The following is a 15,000-nucleotide window of genomic DNA, read 5'->3' on the forward strand; positions in this document are numbered from 1 at the left end:
GTGTGTGTGTGTGTGTGGGTGTGTGATTTAAGTGCCAAGACTTACACCACCACTATCACCACCACTGTCACCACCATCACTATGATAACCACCACCACCACCATCACCACCAGTTCCAACACCACTACCACTACTACCACAACCATATCTTTGCACCACCACCTCATCACTCAGTACCGGAAAGAGTAATGGTATGAATAACAATAACACCACTACTACTTTTATAATTCATATTACCCTCCGCTTCCCATCACCACCTCTGCTGCTACTATTACCATCACCAACTTCCGCATCACCATCACTAACACATTCACCATTACCATCACTAACATCACCGTCAACCAAAACAATAACGCCCAGTCACCATTCAAGCAATAGTACTACTAGAAACACCACCACCATCGTAACTAATACCGCCCACCCCTTTGCACTTGTGTGTGTGTGTGTGTGTGTGTGTGTGTGTGTGTGTGTGTGCGCGCGTGTGTGTGTGTTAAGAAGGGAGGCATGAGGTGAGGCGATGGGTGGATGTGGAGGTCTGTCGGGGGGGGGATGGAGGCGGGGGGCGCTCGAGTCCCTACAACTGTGAAAAATGCCATTACAGCGGGCGTGGATTCTTGGCCCTACCCTGGCTGGTACCTGGCCGGCCTCCCTGGTCTCATGGAGGTGGTGGTGGTGGTAGTGGTGGTGGTGGTGGCGGCGGGCCGGCCTGGGACACACGGCCACACAGGGACCTGCGAGGTGAACAGAGCTACGTACACCTGCAATGCTTGGGGAGGCGAGGTGTTCTTCGGCGGAAGTAATCAGTTAAAGCACGAAAGCGGAAAGAGGAGGGAAGAGATAAGAACACGCTTGTCGGCTGTTATCTAAAGTAATTCCGGGACAAGACATTTACAATATCACACTGGTATAAATGTTTCTTTTACCTCTCCCACGTTTAGCCTTTTGTTTGTTAAGACGAAGCACTTCCTTGTCCAAGGTAAATGTATACTGCTGCTGCTTCATCCTGTGTTGCCGAATATCATCCTCTTTTTGCATAAAACACAAGTTGTGATACTACAACTAACATGGTCTCTTATCCACACACACACACACACACACACACACACACACACACACACACACACACACACACACACACAGTAAATGATATATATATATATATATATATATATATATATATATATATATATATATATATATATATATATATATATATATATATATATATATATATATATATATATATATATATATATACTTTATTGAAGGTTGTGGGAAATTTTGTGTTAATTTTCCTTAAGAAATGTTTGCATTTTCGTTTGTTATTTACTACATGACCTCGTCTTCAAAACAAAACAAGAAACTCTTAAGAAACAGAAAAATACTCTGGAAATCATATTAAACATAGAACGTGACAGCAACTTCAGCAAGTTTTTTTTAAGAGAAGAGCTCACTCACACACACACACACACACACACACACACACACACACACACACACACACACACACACACATATATATATATATATATATATATATATATATATATATATATATATATATATATATATATATATATATATATATATATATATATATATATATATATATATATATATATATCGATGTGTCGGTGTTTTCGTTAGAACGGGTGTGGGAGGGCAGGTAGAGAGGGGAGGGAAGCACTTATCTTAATGAGATCGGAGGTTCTCTTGTCCCTCGTGAGTTTGGAACTTTACATTATCTTTGAGTGGGAATTACATCGTCGGATTTCATTCGTACAACCTATTAAGTCAGGTTTTCCCAGATATCAGCCCAAACGCTTGCCACGGTACCAGATAACAGGCGTTACTAGAAAATAAGGATAAGAAAGCCATCATATTTTATAGACTTTGCTGCTGTATACGAGTATATGATCTGATTTTGTATTTTTTGTATTAGGTATTGAGCAGTTTTGACTTTATTTTTTATTTATTTATTTATTTATTTTATCTATTTTTTTTTTTTTTTTTTGCCTCCTTTTATTTGCAGTTTTTTTTTTCCTTAGATATATCAATGGCGGATAGTTTTGGAACCAAATATCCATAAACTGAATTTTTCTTTTACCAGTGTCTATAACCATACAACCCTCATGATAAATAATTTTGTCTCCAGATAGATTTGTTTACATCATTATTCGTTAATTGTTTAAAAATTAATATGTTGTCCATCTGCAGGCCCGCAAGGTGTCTTCGTGTCCTTCTGTCCTCTCCTGGCGTGCGTCTGTGGCGCTGGTGGTTTCCTCACAGAGGTAGAATGTCCTAAGAATTCGATGTAGTGAGAGATGTCCTTTGGCGCCCCTTTGAGTGGGCTGGCGTGTTCGGACGCCCACAGTCGTCCGGATGTCCACGACTGCCACCTCCACCTACTATTTTTTTTTTTTATATAGCCTCGTAAAATCCTGGTGTCGGAGGAGAGTATAGCGTTGTCGATGTCCATAAGTGTTCCTGACCCGCGGGCAACTTATATCAGCCTGAGGGAGTGTGGAGTCTTCAGTCCAAGTGAGTGTGTCCCAGCAGTCTAGCCGGAGGGAAGGGGGATGTCCACGGCCCCGCGACCATGTTCCAGCGTCCCAAGCGGGTGATGTCCCCCGGAGTGTCAGCGTGGCGGCGGCGAGGTGACTGTCAGCGACCATCTATCAGAGCGATAAGGCGGAGGGAACATGCTAGGCTAATGGACAAACCGTGTTGGAATTAGGCAAAACAAAGAGAACACATCAATTAACCCAGCCTGTGAGTTGTCGCATCCATGTCCGGGAGACAGGACCCTCTTGGCCTCCGTCCCCAGGTATGCAGGCATGCAACCCGCGCCCTACACCTGCCCCTCAGTCAGAATCCTCGCCCCTGTGACCCCTGGCAGGAAGAGCCATGATGCCCAGCACAAACACGTACCTGTTGTTCTGAGCTCCAAGATGTCATTCTTGGGGATCTCATTTTCTTTTGCCGAATTTCAACAGCACACACAGCAGAGGTGAACGGAGGGTATTTAGTAAAACGGATTTTTTTTATGTCCCTTTCTAAATAAAAGTCGATCACATTCCGTTAATCACATTTTTTTTTTTTTTTTTTCGCAGAAACTGAAGCCTAAAACACCGACGTCTGCGGTGGAAGAAATCGATCTATATATAAAGTCGATAGATAATAATCCTCGACGGACCACTTTTTTGAGGCCCCAACCCGGTTCAAGTTTTATCGTGAAGTGAGCCGTATATGGGCAACCGGTATAGTATGTGCCTGATAGTGCGGCTTCCCTCTTTTAATTGGCAGCTAAACGAACTTTGAACAGTGAATCTAATAAGTGTGGTCGGCTACTGTGAGGGACGGGAAGCAAGGCATGAAACAAGGGAACACGGACGTGGCCTTGTGGTGGCGACGATGTTGATGAATGACAAGAGGAAAAAGAAGAGAAATAATAATGTAGTGAAGAAAGTGGACTTGACTTGCTAAAATGATTATGTGCATCTTCACTGACTAACTATCTCGTGAAACCCTTTTAGAGCGCAGCAGTATAATAACTGAGATAAAGATACATGTTTTAAATGATAAAGGTAAAATCTGTATTGGTCGAAGAAATATTCGATGATGAAAATGATTAATTACTGCTGATGTAAAGGAAGGAACGCAAAAGGTCAAGGTTATAACCAAAGGCAAAAATGACAGGTGACCTGAGCTTTCTGTAAAAAGCAAAGAGAAATAAATCTCTGAATCAGGAAAAAAAAGACAAATCATTAATAAAAAGAAAAAAGCATTATGGGAAAAAAATGCATCTTAAATAGTAGTTTGACAGAAATTACCTAGGTGGAGAAAATTTACATGGAAAATTAGTTCTACTATTAAAAATTGTTGTAAGACAAGTCAGGATCCGAGCTTTTTCCTCACAACTATCGAGGTCACTTGGCTGCATTAGCTTTATATATTTTATTTCTGTAGCTTTCACGTTGTTAGTCTACCGCAAACCGGTCACCTCGGCTTTAAAGCTTACGGGCGTTAACGGCTAAACTCTCACAACAGTAAACCCGCCTCATGCTATAACTGTCTTGCCTTATGTGTCAATCAGATGGACGCCCACAAAGTTCTTTTCTAAATGCACTTACCCACGCAGACTCAAGACGTTATCTTACGAACGCAAGTAAGAAGTAGTTTTCTCTAATAATACGCCTTATCCATGCACTCTTTCAGTCATTATACTTTTACTTCTCCCTCTACCACTCTACCCACTGCTCTCCCGTCCCAACCTCGCCATAACCTTCAAAAATTCTTCTCCGATAACCTTGCTCATCCTCAGCCCTCATTCTCTCCACCCTCTGGCCGCGTGGATCCTTCCCCCCCTCTCCCCCTGGACCTCAAAATGCGGCACCTTGCAAGCGTGCCACACAATTAACCGAAGCTAATATTCCCTTTATCTCCAACAACACCTTCGACAACTATTCTCTGTCATAAACTCCAAAGTGTCAAGCCAATGTTTTGCCGGCACCGCAATAATGGCTCTTTAGCTCCTCGGCCAAAAGGGTTAAAGTCGCATTATCTTCTATTCGCGGGATCTCGTCAACAGATTTGTTTTATCTTAACAACTCGACGACAGCAAGTTTCCGTATTAAAAGTTCGTGTGTCGCGATGGTCGTTACCGATAAGAAGCGATAGCACGGGGAGGCGAGTCATATGTTTTTTATTTACATCTCTGAAAGATATCACAAGTCTATTTATTCCCCACAGGTGGAATGTTATTTGATTACCCGTTGCTCACTTTTTGTGCTCTACTTTTAAACCATTTAGGAGCTTCTTCGTCCACAGATTTTAGTGCTGCTGCTATTTAGATCGAAAGCGAGAATTGGTATTCTGGATTTTTAAGCGTTTCGGCGCCTTGTCCCAGCTGCTTTCAATAGTTTCTTGCAGAAGTTATTAGGCTTTTTCAAGAGTAGGTTTTTCCACAATTTTAGTGATAATTTAACAGCGATTATGTGTTATAAACAGGAAAATAACATCATACGTATGAACATGACTAATCATCTGCATGACCTCTGAAAATAATATTTATGAGATCAAAGCGTTTAAGGGTATTATCGTGGTCATCATCGTCGTCATCATTAATATCATCACACTACTGGGAAATACACAGACACCCATCTGGGCCTCATTTATTCCAGTTCGCCATCACCGGTATCTTTTATTGACTACTCCCATCTCGTCTGCATGCCAACCTTTGCTGTGTGAGTTATTGTTTACAGCGGAAACAATATTACCCATGTGTGATAAATTTGTATTAGAACAACATTTTTCTCAGACTTCATTTAACAGCATCAGTAGTATATTTATTTTGTCTTAATCAGGCTCACTGTCGCTTTTCATTCATTGCCATTTCAGTTCATTTTCTTCCTTACCGTCCAGAAAAAACTTCACAGGTTATAAGGGAAGTGAAAAATACCAGACGGATTTTTCTTATTTTGGTTTTATTTAGTAACATTATTATTGTATTATTTTTTATTATTTAGTGATGTAAAAAAGATAAGACTTATAGAGGAATATTATTATTTACACAACTTTATTTTGAATGCATAAGTGTATTTGTTTGACGTAATTTAAGAGTCAGTGAAGCGTCACTGAATGTTTGAAACTCGTGTCCTTGCTTTGCATTTTTTTTTCCTAAGGTAATGCTTTATTTTATCTAGTTGAACTGGTTCTGTTCTGCTGTGCGTGGATAATAAATGATTGTTAGTCATATCTAATACCAACCTAATTGGAAGCCTTATTGCATGCATTCTTCTAGGCCAGTGTGTCGAGGCAGGAAAGCTGAGGGAAGCAGGAGTACATGGATCCCCTCCATTGTTGTAGGCTTCGTAGGCTTTCATCATTTGCAGTGTTCGGTATGTCTTTTTTAGGACATGATTTTTCTCACGGTTTGGGTCAGTATAGCCGTAACGATGAAATAAGCACAGAGGGGCGTGCTGGGGACGGACGGGTTGTCGCATCGCGGGCCGGGATATTGGGGTTGCCTCGCCTCACTAACACATATTTGATGGTTTAAACCAAAAGTAATGAAGCAAAGACAATTACAGCACAAGCAACACGCAGGCGAGTCTCGCGCTGTGCTGTGCGGACAAGCGCGTGACACAATATATCAATTTGTGGTGCCGTTACTGACGTGTTTACGTTTTCATTTCTGTTATGAAACACAAACGAACAACAACAACAATCTACGAGTAGACATAATCATTGCTCGATACTACATTTACACACCCACACACATCCGTGCACGCGCGCGCACACACCACACACACAGACACACACACACACACACACACACACACACACACACACACACACACACACACACACACACACAAGATAATATAGAATTTGATATTCCAAGTAAAATCTGCAAGCTCTCAGTATCCAAAAATAGACTAATCTCGTTAACAAACACGTTGAAAAAAAAAAAAACGCGAGAACTCGGTCATCCGTGCAGACGAGCAGACAAAGGCAGTGAAGGACAGACAGATAGTGTGTGTGTTGCGTCCTTGCTCCTCACCACTTACTGCTCACCCTTTCCTCCATCTCTCATCCACCATACCTTGTATTCTTATATAAACTCTTCAAATTATGCTACCTGCTTTTGTTGATTATATCCTTCTTCACCTTGCCTTTCCTTCTTTTTTTAATTCATCTCAACAAATGTTTTCCCAGTCTCTCTCTCTCTCTCTCTCTCTCCTCTCTCTCTCTCTCTCTCTCTCTCCTCTCTCTCTCTCTCTCTCTCTCTCTCTCTCTCTCTCTCTCTCTCTCTCTCTCTCTCTCTCTCTCTCTCTCTCTCTCTCTCTCTCTCTCTCTCTCAGTATTTTCTGTATAGGGCTTCGTCTGTGCTGCCTTGTTTGTTTGCACACTCAGTAAGCCATTTAACTGAGCGTCAAGACCTTGTTGGCATGTACATTGCGGGATGGACGACGCGAGAGGGGCGTGTTCAAAGCTTACGTAAATTAAGAAGTTGAGGGTGACGCGCGAAGTGAGGTGATTGGTGTGGGGGACTAGAACAGGATGATCGAAGTATTACGTTAGGATGTCTAGTCTGCTGCCGTACAAATACAAATGAATGCCCTCTACTGATATATGTGATTCCTTTTTATTGATACGATTCTTTGAATATTTTATGGGTGTTATATTTGTTTTTTGTACACTCAGTGAAAAAAAAAATACTGCCAAGGTGTGTGTGTGTGTGTGTGTGTGTGTGTGTGTGTGTGTGTGATTGTACATTCGTGTGTGTGTGTGTGTGTGTGTGTGTGTGTGTGTGTGTGTGTGTGTGTGTGTGTGTGTGTGTAAAACTGGGCCTCTGGTGTCATAACACCGTGCTAAACATCCCACGGTGGGGCTTCACAGGCGACAAGTTTTTCACCTGCGTCTTCCTTTAACTGGATAACCCGTGCAGGATTACAGAGCTGCGCACCTCGTCGCCTGGTAATCCCCGCTGCCTCGCCACGCGACCTCAGCGACAACTTTGCATGTCGCATTTTCCTTTTTTTACAACCTGAAATCCTTCCTCAACCCCGGCAACACTTCTTGTAAAGAAGAAAAAGAACGAGGCTAATCGCATTGTGTGACAGTTCTTGAACTTCTGCAGATATAGATAAGCTCCTGGTGGCGTTATGCGAGGATTGAGAATAGTGATGGATTACATTGCATAGTTTACTTGTCTTTCATATAATGATATTTGTAAGGTGAATTAATGTTGCGCGAGTGAAAGTCATAAACTAAATTACATCGTTGTTCATATATTTTGGCAGTCATCGGTAAGGCATCAAGGCAATTTTGATTATTCGCACTCCATACCCAAATAGTTATTATGAAATACATGCCAACAAAAGAGTAATCTTTCATTCTATAAAAGGATATGTATAATTATTTTTTTGGTGTTTACGTATATTCAGTTTATTTATCTATTTCGATCTTCCATCCACACTGCCTCAAATATTGTCTGTTCTGATTCTAACATTCCCTGAACTTTGTGCTTTTGGTTGGCTTCGTCACCACGATAAGGTTTCAGCGGCTCTCCCGGGGAAAAAGGAGCCTGTCACTCGTGTACCGATCTCGCCTTGCCGCTGCTGGATGTGTCTCGCAGGGACGAATATTTGTGTACATCTCAACAAAGACCGTGGCAGCGGCAATGCTTGAGTGGATCTGCGCGCGCGCGTGTGTGTGTTTGTGTGTGTGTGTGTGTGTGTGTGTGTGTGTGTGTGTCTGTGTGTGTGTGTGTGTGTGTGTGTGTGTGTGTGTGTGTGTGTGTGTGTGTGTGTGTTTGTTCCTGGCGTGAAGCTGTAAATCAGGTGATCCTGCTGCTCAAGGGCACCATTAGCATTCGTCTGATAGTCACTATTGTTTACCGAAAAGGATCGTCGGATTTCGAGTATCTGCACTCGAGAGGATTTCATGTGATTAACTTCAAAAATATTAAGAAAACAACAATGACAGTGATGATGACGACGACGACGATGACGATGATGAAAAAAAGTGTTGAAAAATATACATAATTTTTCTTCATCACATTCTTCCCCACGTAATGCCCGAGTAGCGGCACAGATTGTCTACAAAAGCTGAAGAAAACTCTGAAGACGAAGCATCGTCACTGGATCAACTTGCTGTGTGCTGCGGCAGCATGTCCCTTCTTGACCTTGCTGGCGAGAAGAGATGCAGACAAAGGAATAGGAGGGGATGACGCGGTCGGAGGGAAAGTGGAAAAGGAGGCTGCTAAGGAAGACGAAGGGGCTGTAAGTAAGAAGGTGGGGATTGGGAAAGGCTAAACACCCACTGTTACCAGAATGTCAATTACAATATCTCCAGGTGTCGGGCGCCATTACTGGCCGCTTTATTAACATGGGAACCTCCGTCGTCCCGCCACATCGCCGCCTTTTGTCTTATTTATGACCCTAAACCCCCGCCCCCCCACCAATGACTTCTCTTATCTTTCGAGATCTTACAGATATATTCAGTATGTGAAATAGACACACATGTCATCGGGCTTTAATATTAAATTACATGCCCTTAACACACGTGTGTCACGGTGGCCCTGTGTCCCGGAGTGAGGGGTGACACCCACCACAGGCTTAAACAGACTGAGATGAGCGCCGAGACCACACGCAGCTGCAGCACATACCCCTCGCCTTTACCTTTACCTGACATGCTTAGGAGGTTGCAGTGAAATACACGGAAATGAATAGATAATTGATTTATTATAAGGATTGAAAACAATGATTCCCACAAACCGCCAAGGCCATTAAGACTTTTGAACAAATAATTAAGACAGAACGAGCAGAATTAAATTAAAAGTCAACAGGATATCCTGCAATAAGAAGAAACAATGATGAACATTACACGAATGAAGGAATTAATACCGGCACCGTTATCTTACGTTGGCTTTGTTATAATATTATAATATACATGCTCTTACATCAGGAGATCAAAACAGAGCAACTATTTTATGATACTGTGAGGTTATTGAAAAAAAGTGCAAGCTCTGAAAGAGGAAAAATGTTGCGTGGTATAGTAATGAGTGAACAGATAAAAGTAAAATAAAACGAAACTAATATGTGTAACGTTAAGTGCCACTTCCCAGATATACTTATTCGCAGCACTATTTTATTTATAGCATCAGGTCGTGGAGCAGCAACAACAAGGCCATGATTAGGCTGGCATCATTTAACAAATCGCTGTCCAGTTACTCTGCCACAAGCATGTCCTGCGTCTACAAGAAATCAGTTAATCTGATAAATCAAGATAAAAACAAATTTTTTCTTCATAATGGCAAGCTAATACTCGGCACCACCACACTGACAATTAGACAGCTTGGTAGCAAGTTCCTTTCGGTGTCCTGCGTATTTGACACACCTTATCAGTCTTAATTGAGTCATATACCAGAAAGTCTGGGTACTATATGGAACATTGAAATTTAAACACACATAAAAGATCAAAAGAAAAAGAAAAAAATAAGGAAAGCGAGAAGACAAGAGCTAAACACGATGAGAAGGAAATGTTGACTTTTTTGTGAGTTAGGCAATGGAAGAGGAGGAGGAGGAGGAGGAGGAGGAGGAGGAAGAGCAGAAGGAGAAGGAGGAGGGGGAGCAGGAAGAGGAGGAGGAGGAGGAGGAGGAGGAGGAGAAGGAGGAGGAGGAGGAGGAGGAGGAGGAGGAGGAAAAGGAGGAAGAGGAGGAGGTGGTGGGTTATGGGAGGAAGGCTGGTCAGGTGAGGTGGGTTGCGTCCTGGGAGATGGCGGATGTGATAGGTAGCTGCAGGGGGTGGGTTGCCTGTCATACGGTCATGCCAGGACAACTCTTACCCGCTCCTCCTCTCTCTCTCTCTCTCTCTCTCTCTCTCTCTCTCTCTCTCTCTCTCTCTCTCTCCTCCCATCCTCCTCCCTTCTCTTTCCTCCCCTCCTCCTCCCCGTGGACCTTTCCTCCTCTCTCTCACGAGCAGCGTTTCCGTATACCTTCCCCACTGCGTCTTACATACATTCCTTCCTTGAGTCTTCCTATCATCTCTCTTTGTTTGTTTTCACCTACTTCTCTGCCCTTTCTTGTACATGTTTTTTGTGACTTTTTTTTTTTTTTATCTTATCGCTTTGATTGTTCTTATTATGCACCTGCTCGGTTTCCTCTTTGTCTCTTTCCTCCTCATTTTTATTTATCCGTTTCTCATTGGTCGGTCCTTTTTTTCTTTTCGTCTTTTTTGCCTCATTTACCTTGACTTGTTTCTCACCTTCTCCTCCATGACTTCCTCTCGTCCATTACCACCTGATCCTGTCATGTCTCGAACATTCATTCATGTTTACAGTCGTCGTTTAACAAAAGGAAAAACGTGCTATTGCTTCGTTGCATGTAATCATGATTGTCTGTAAGTACATTATATTGAAATTATTTTCAAAGAACACGTAGCTTTCTGTTTATCGCCTCACCATCAATTAATTAAAACAATGACGCCAATTACCTCCAAAATTTGGCTTCTGCATTGCTGAGGAGTGTTTATCACAATTGTTATTTTCATGCAAAGTTGAGGTGTGAGAGTGAGGCGGGGATGATAATGAAGTCAGAACGCTCTCACTCATCCTGTTCCCACGCCGACACGCTCTCATTAGTACCACTTTGAGAAACTTATTTTTACATGACTTGGCAATCACCCAAGAACGGTGGTTGGGGACAGATCTCGGGGCATGATAGAGCTAACACATCCACTGTTATAAAGCCGCCTACACTGCCTATATCTAATATATACTACATTTGTACATGTATATAAATACAAGCATATACTTTATATATATATATATATATATATATATATATATATATATATATATATATATATATATATATATATATATATATATATATATATATATATATATATATATATATATATATATATATATATATATATATATATATATATATATATATATATATATATATATACAATTTCGTAATGACCTCATTTCCTCATGACAGCAGTAGCTAATAGAAAGCGAAATATATAGCCATTGATAAAATAATGTGAAAATAATTATTATATCAGCCTAAAATAGTGAGTTAGATAAAATGGGCTAGATAATGCTATGATCAAAAACTAAAATCAGTGATATAAAAGAACAACTTGAAAAATAAATGTTAAACCTTCCCTTTTAGAAAGAAATTATACGATAATTCTAAGAAAAAAACTCACACGACAGTAAGTAGAGTAACAACTCACAAGGGGAATCCGTATTAAAAAGATGAAAAGACGAAAAAAAACTAAGATGCACGAAGCCATTTCGCTAATCGACTTCATCTTATAATGGTAATAGAAAGAATCGAGTCACAGTTGCTGCTCCCGACAAGTTAGAAGTCTGACTGAGAGAAAGGATTATATATATATATATATATATATATATATATATATATATATATATATATATATATATATATATATATATATATATATATATATATATATATATATATATATATAATCACAACACACCGGCACACACATACACACACACTGGAATTAGGACTAGAGCACAGAAAAGACTGAGTGAGTTTCAATACTGTACTATTAGCGTTCAAACATAAAAAGTCTTACTCGTATATTGTAATTTTAAACTCCATTCGCTTGTAGAGGGAGTAGAAGGAAGGAGCGTGGACCGAATGATCATGTCCAAGTTTTCTTTGCACTCCTGAAGGAGACCAACATACACCTTCCAAAAAGCCATTGATAGTGACCACGAAGGCCTCGAAATTTATCCTTTGTACACACATGAGCCGCGCCTTCCCGTCGCTGCGCCTCCCCGCCACCTGGCCGGGATCGGCGATGCGACCTCCCGGCGAGAGGGGTCTGGCGGGGCCTGAGGCGGTGGCTGATAGGATTGGCGGCAAGCTGTGACTTGGCCGTGATGAAGAACAAGTTGTTTATACTCGCTGGCTCCCACACAGGTCAGCTCCAGGTGCTCCCAATCTGTGGGGTGATCTAAGCCACTCTTTTACCCAGAGCTGTGGATACACTAAATTGTCTCTTTGATAATAATGCTTCCAATACATGACTGAACATTCTTATTATTATCCTTGTTATAGTTTTGTTGTTCTAGATGGTATTTTTGTCATTATTATTCATATGTTATTATTATTGTTATTATTATTATTACTTCTTCTTCTTCTTCTTCTTCTTCTTCTTCTTCTTCTTCTTCTTCTTCTTCTTCTTCTTCTTCTTCTTCTTCTTCTTCTTCTTCTTCTTCTTCTTCTTCTTTCTTCTTCTTCTTCTTCTTCTTCTTCTTCTTCTTCTTCTTCTTCTTCTTCTTCTTCTTCTTTCTTCTTCTTCTTCTTCTTCTTCTTCTTCTTCTTCTTCTTCTTCTTCTTCTTCTTCTTCTTCTTCTTCTTCTTCTTCTTCTTCTTCTTCTTCTTCTTCTTCTTCTTCTTCTTCTTCTTCTTCTTCTTCTTCTTCTTCTTCTTCTTCTTCCTTCTTCTTCTTCTTCTTCTTCTTCTTCTTCTTCTTCTTCTTCTTCTTCTTCTTCTTCTTCTTCTTCTTCTTCTTCTTCTTCTTCTTCTTCTTCTTCTTCTTCTTCTTCTTCTTCTTCTTCTTCTTCTTCTTCTTCTTCTTCTTCTTCTTCTTCTTCTTCTTCTTCTTCTTCTTCTTCTTCCTTCTTCTTCTTCTTCTTCTTCTTCTTCTTCTTCTTCTTCTTCTTCTTCTTCTTCTTCTTCTTCTTCTTCTTCTTCTTCTTCTTCTTTTTCTTTTTCTTTTTCTTTTTCTTTTTCTTTTCTTTTTTCTTTTTCTTTTTCTTTTCTTTTCTTTTTCTTTTTCTTTTTCTTTTTCTTTTTCCTTTTTCTTTTTCTTCTTCTTCTTCTTCTTCTTCTTCTTCTTCTTCTATTATTATTATTATTATCATCATCATTTTTATTGCTGTTGGTGTTGTTTGTTGTTGTTGTTGTTGTCGCTGGTGGTGGTGGTGGTAGTAGTGGTGGTGGTGGTCATGCTCCTATTATTATTATTGCTGCGATTGATGTTGTTCACTGCCTTCTAGTCAATCTTTTTTTTTTTTTTTTTTTTTTGTCCTGAGTGTTTTCTACATTTCAGGATCATTCAGCCTTATGACATCCCTTCCTCCCTCTTCAGCGCATGCCTGTCCTCCTGTCCTCCTTTAAGTGTGGTGCAATTTTCACCTTCAGTTTTATTACAGAATTAAGTGTTAAACTGCATGCCTTCCCTTCTCCCGCGGCCTCGCTGCACAAGACTCTTCTTTCTCTCACCCGTATTTTGTCCACCTCTCTATTGCAAGAGTTAACCAGTATCCTCAATCATTCATCCCTTTCTCTGGTAAACTCTGGAACTCCCTGCCTGCTTTTGTATTTCCACGTTCCAATGACTTGAATTCCTTGAAGAGGGAGGTTTCAAGACACTTATCCTTCAATTTTTGACTACCGTTTTGGACCCTTTTCTGGGACTGGCATCTCAGTGGACTTTTTTTTTATTGGATATTTGTTGCCCTTGGCCAGTGTCCCTCCTACATAAAAAAAAAAAAAGCATATGAAAGCAAGTGACTATGAAACCTATTTGTGATGTCACCTTAGGCAGACCGGTATTGGGCGTGCATATTAGGCTTTTAATATGGTGTCATGTACTGTAATCATCCCTCTGTGACTGCCTATCTGTGCACTTGAAGAATGAGCGGATGGATATCTCCTGGAGACGGCTCCAGTGCACCCTTATGAGGATAGTATTAGAAACGAAAATATTACCTTAATAAGTGTCAATCTGTGTGATAATCGTCTTGTTATGTTACTTTCCCCTAACGACCCATCATGTATCGAGTACTGTTAATTGTTTGACTAAGAGTGTTCTTGATTTTCCACAATTAAATAAAACCTTGTTATTTTCGTCAGTAATATGGTCTTGTGTTTTCTCTTTTCGATTATTTCCTCAGCTTTTCTCTACCTTAGTGCGAGTAAGGACCATGTACGAACGAAATTGCCAAGCTTCTACAATGTTATTAGTACCACGAAATCCTCATAAATTTAATCAAAGATGTGATTGTAGATGTTGTTGTTGTTGTTGTTGTTGTTGTTGCTCTTGTTTTTTGTTGTGCCTACACTTGTACATACTCGTATGGTTATACATTCTCTCTCTCTCTCTCTCTCTCTCTCTCTCTCTCTCTCTCTCTCTCTCTCTCTCTCTCTCTCTCTCTCTCTCTCTCTCTCTCTCTCTCTCTCTGTCAGCATCGTTTCGGGAGCATGGCAGGCAGGTATGAGGTCACGCAGCAGGCCCCTCACCTGTATCTCTCCCTCATCTCTTCGCTAGTTCATTATGATCTTTCGTCTGATACCAGGACGCGACCATTTCCGCATCTCTCTCACTTAGACTGTCACAGGAAAGGAAGCAGTACATTTCTTTGTTAGTATGCAGTGTCATTGTAAAACCTACAAAAGTATTTTCCTTTGTAGATCGCTATATTATGTGTTATCT

General features: G+C 40.6%; 1 long non-coding RNA gene across 2 annotated transcripts in view; it reads left to right on the top strand.

Annotated features, from left to right (window-relative positions):
• LOC135089356 (uncharacterized) overlaps positions 1-15,000 on the top strand; it is a 93,267-nt gene that overhangs the window by 70,292 nt on the left and 7,975 nt on the right. The window contains exon 4 of one of the 2 annotated variants that reach the window (XR_010261478.1): positions 2,218-3,066. The exons of the other annotated variant lie outside the window; for it this stretch is intronic. This is a non-coding gene — a long non-coding RNA (uncharacterized LOC135089356). Of the gene's footprint in view, positions 1-2,217; positions 3,067-15,000 lie in introns of those variants that run through there. 2 annotated transcript variants of the gene reach the window in all.

This window comes from Scylla paramamosain, chromosome 3 (genome assembly GCF_035594125.1).
Source record: "Scylla paramamosain isolate STU-SP2022 chromosome 3, ASM3559412v1, whole genome shotgun sequence".
Lineage (NCBI taxonomy): Eukaryota > Metazoa > Arthropoda > Malacostraca > Decapoda > Portunidae > Scylla > Scylla paramamosain.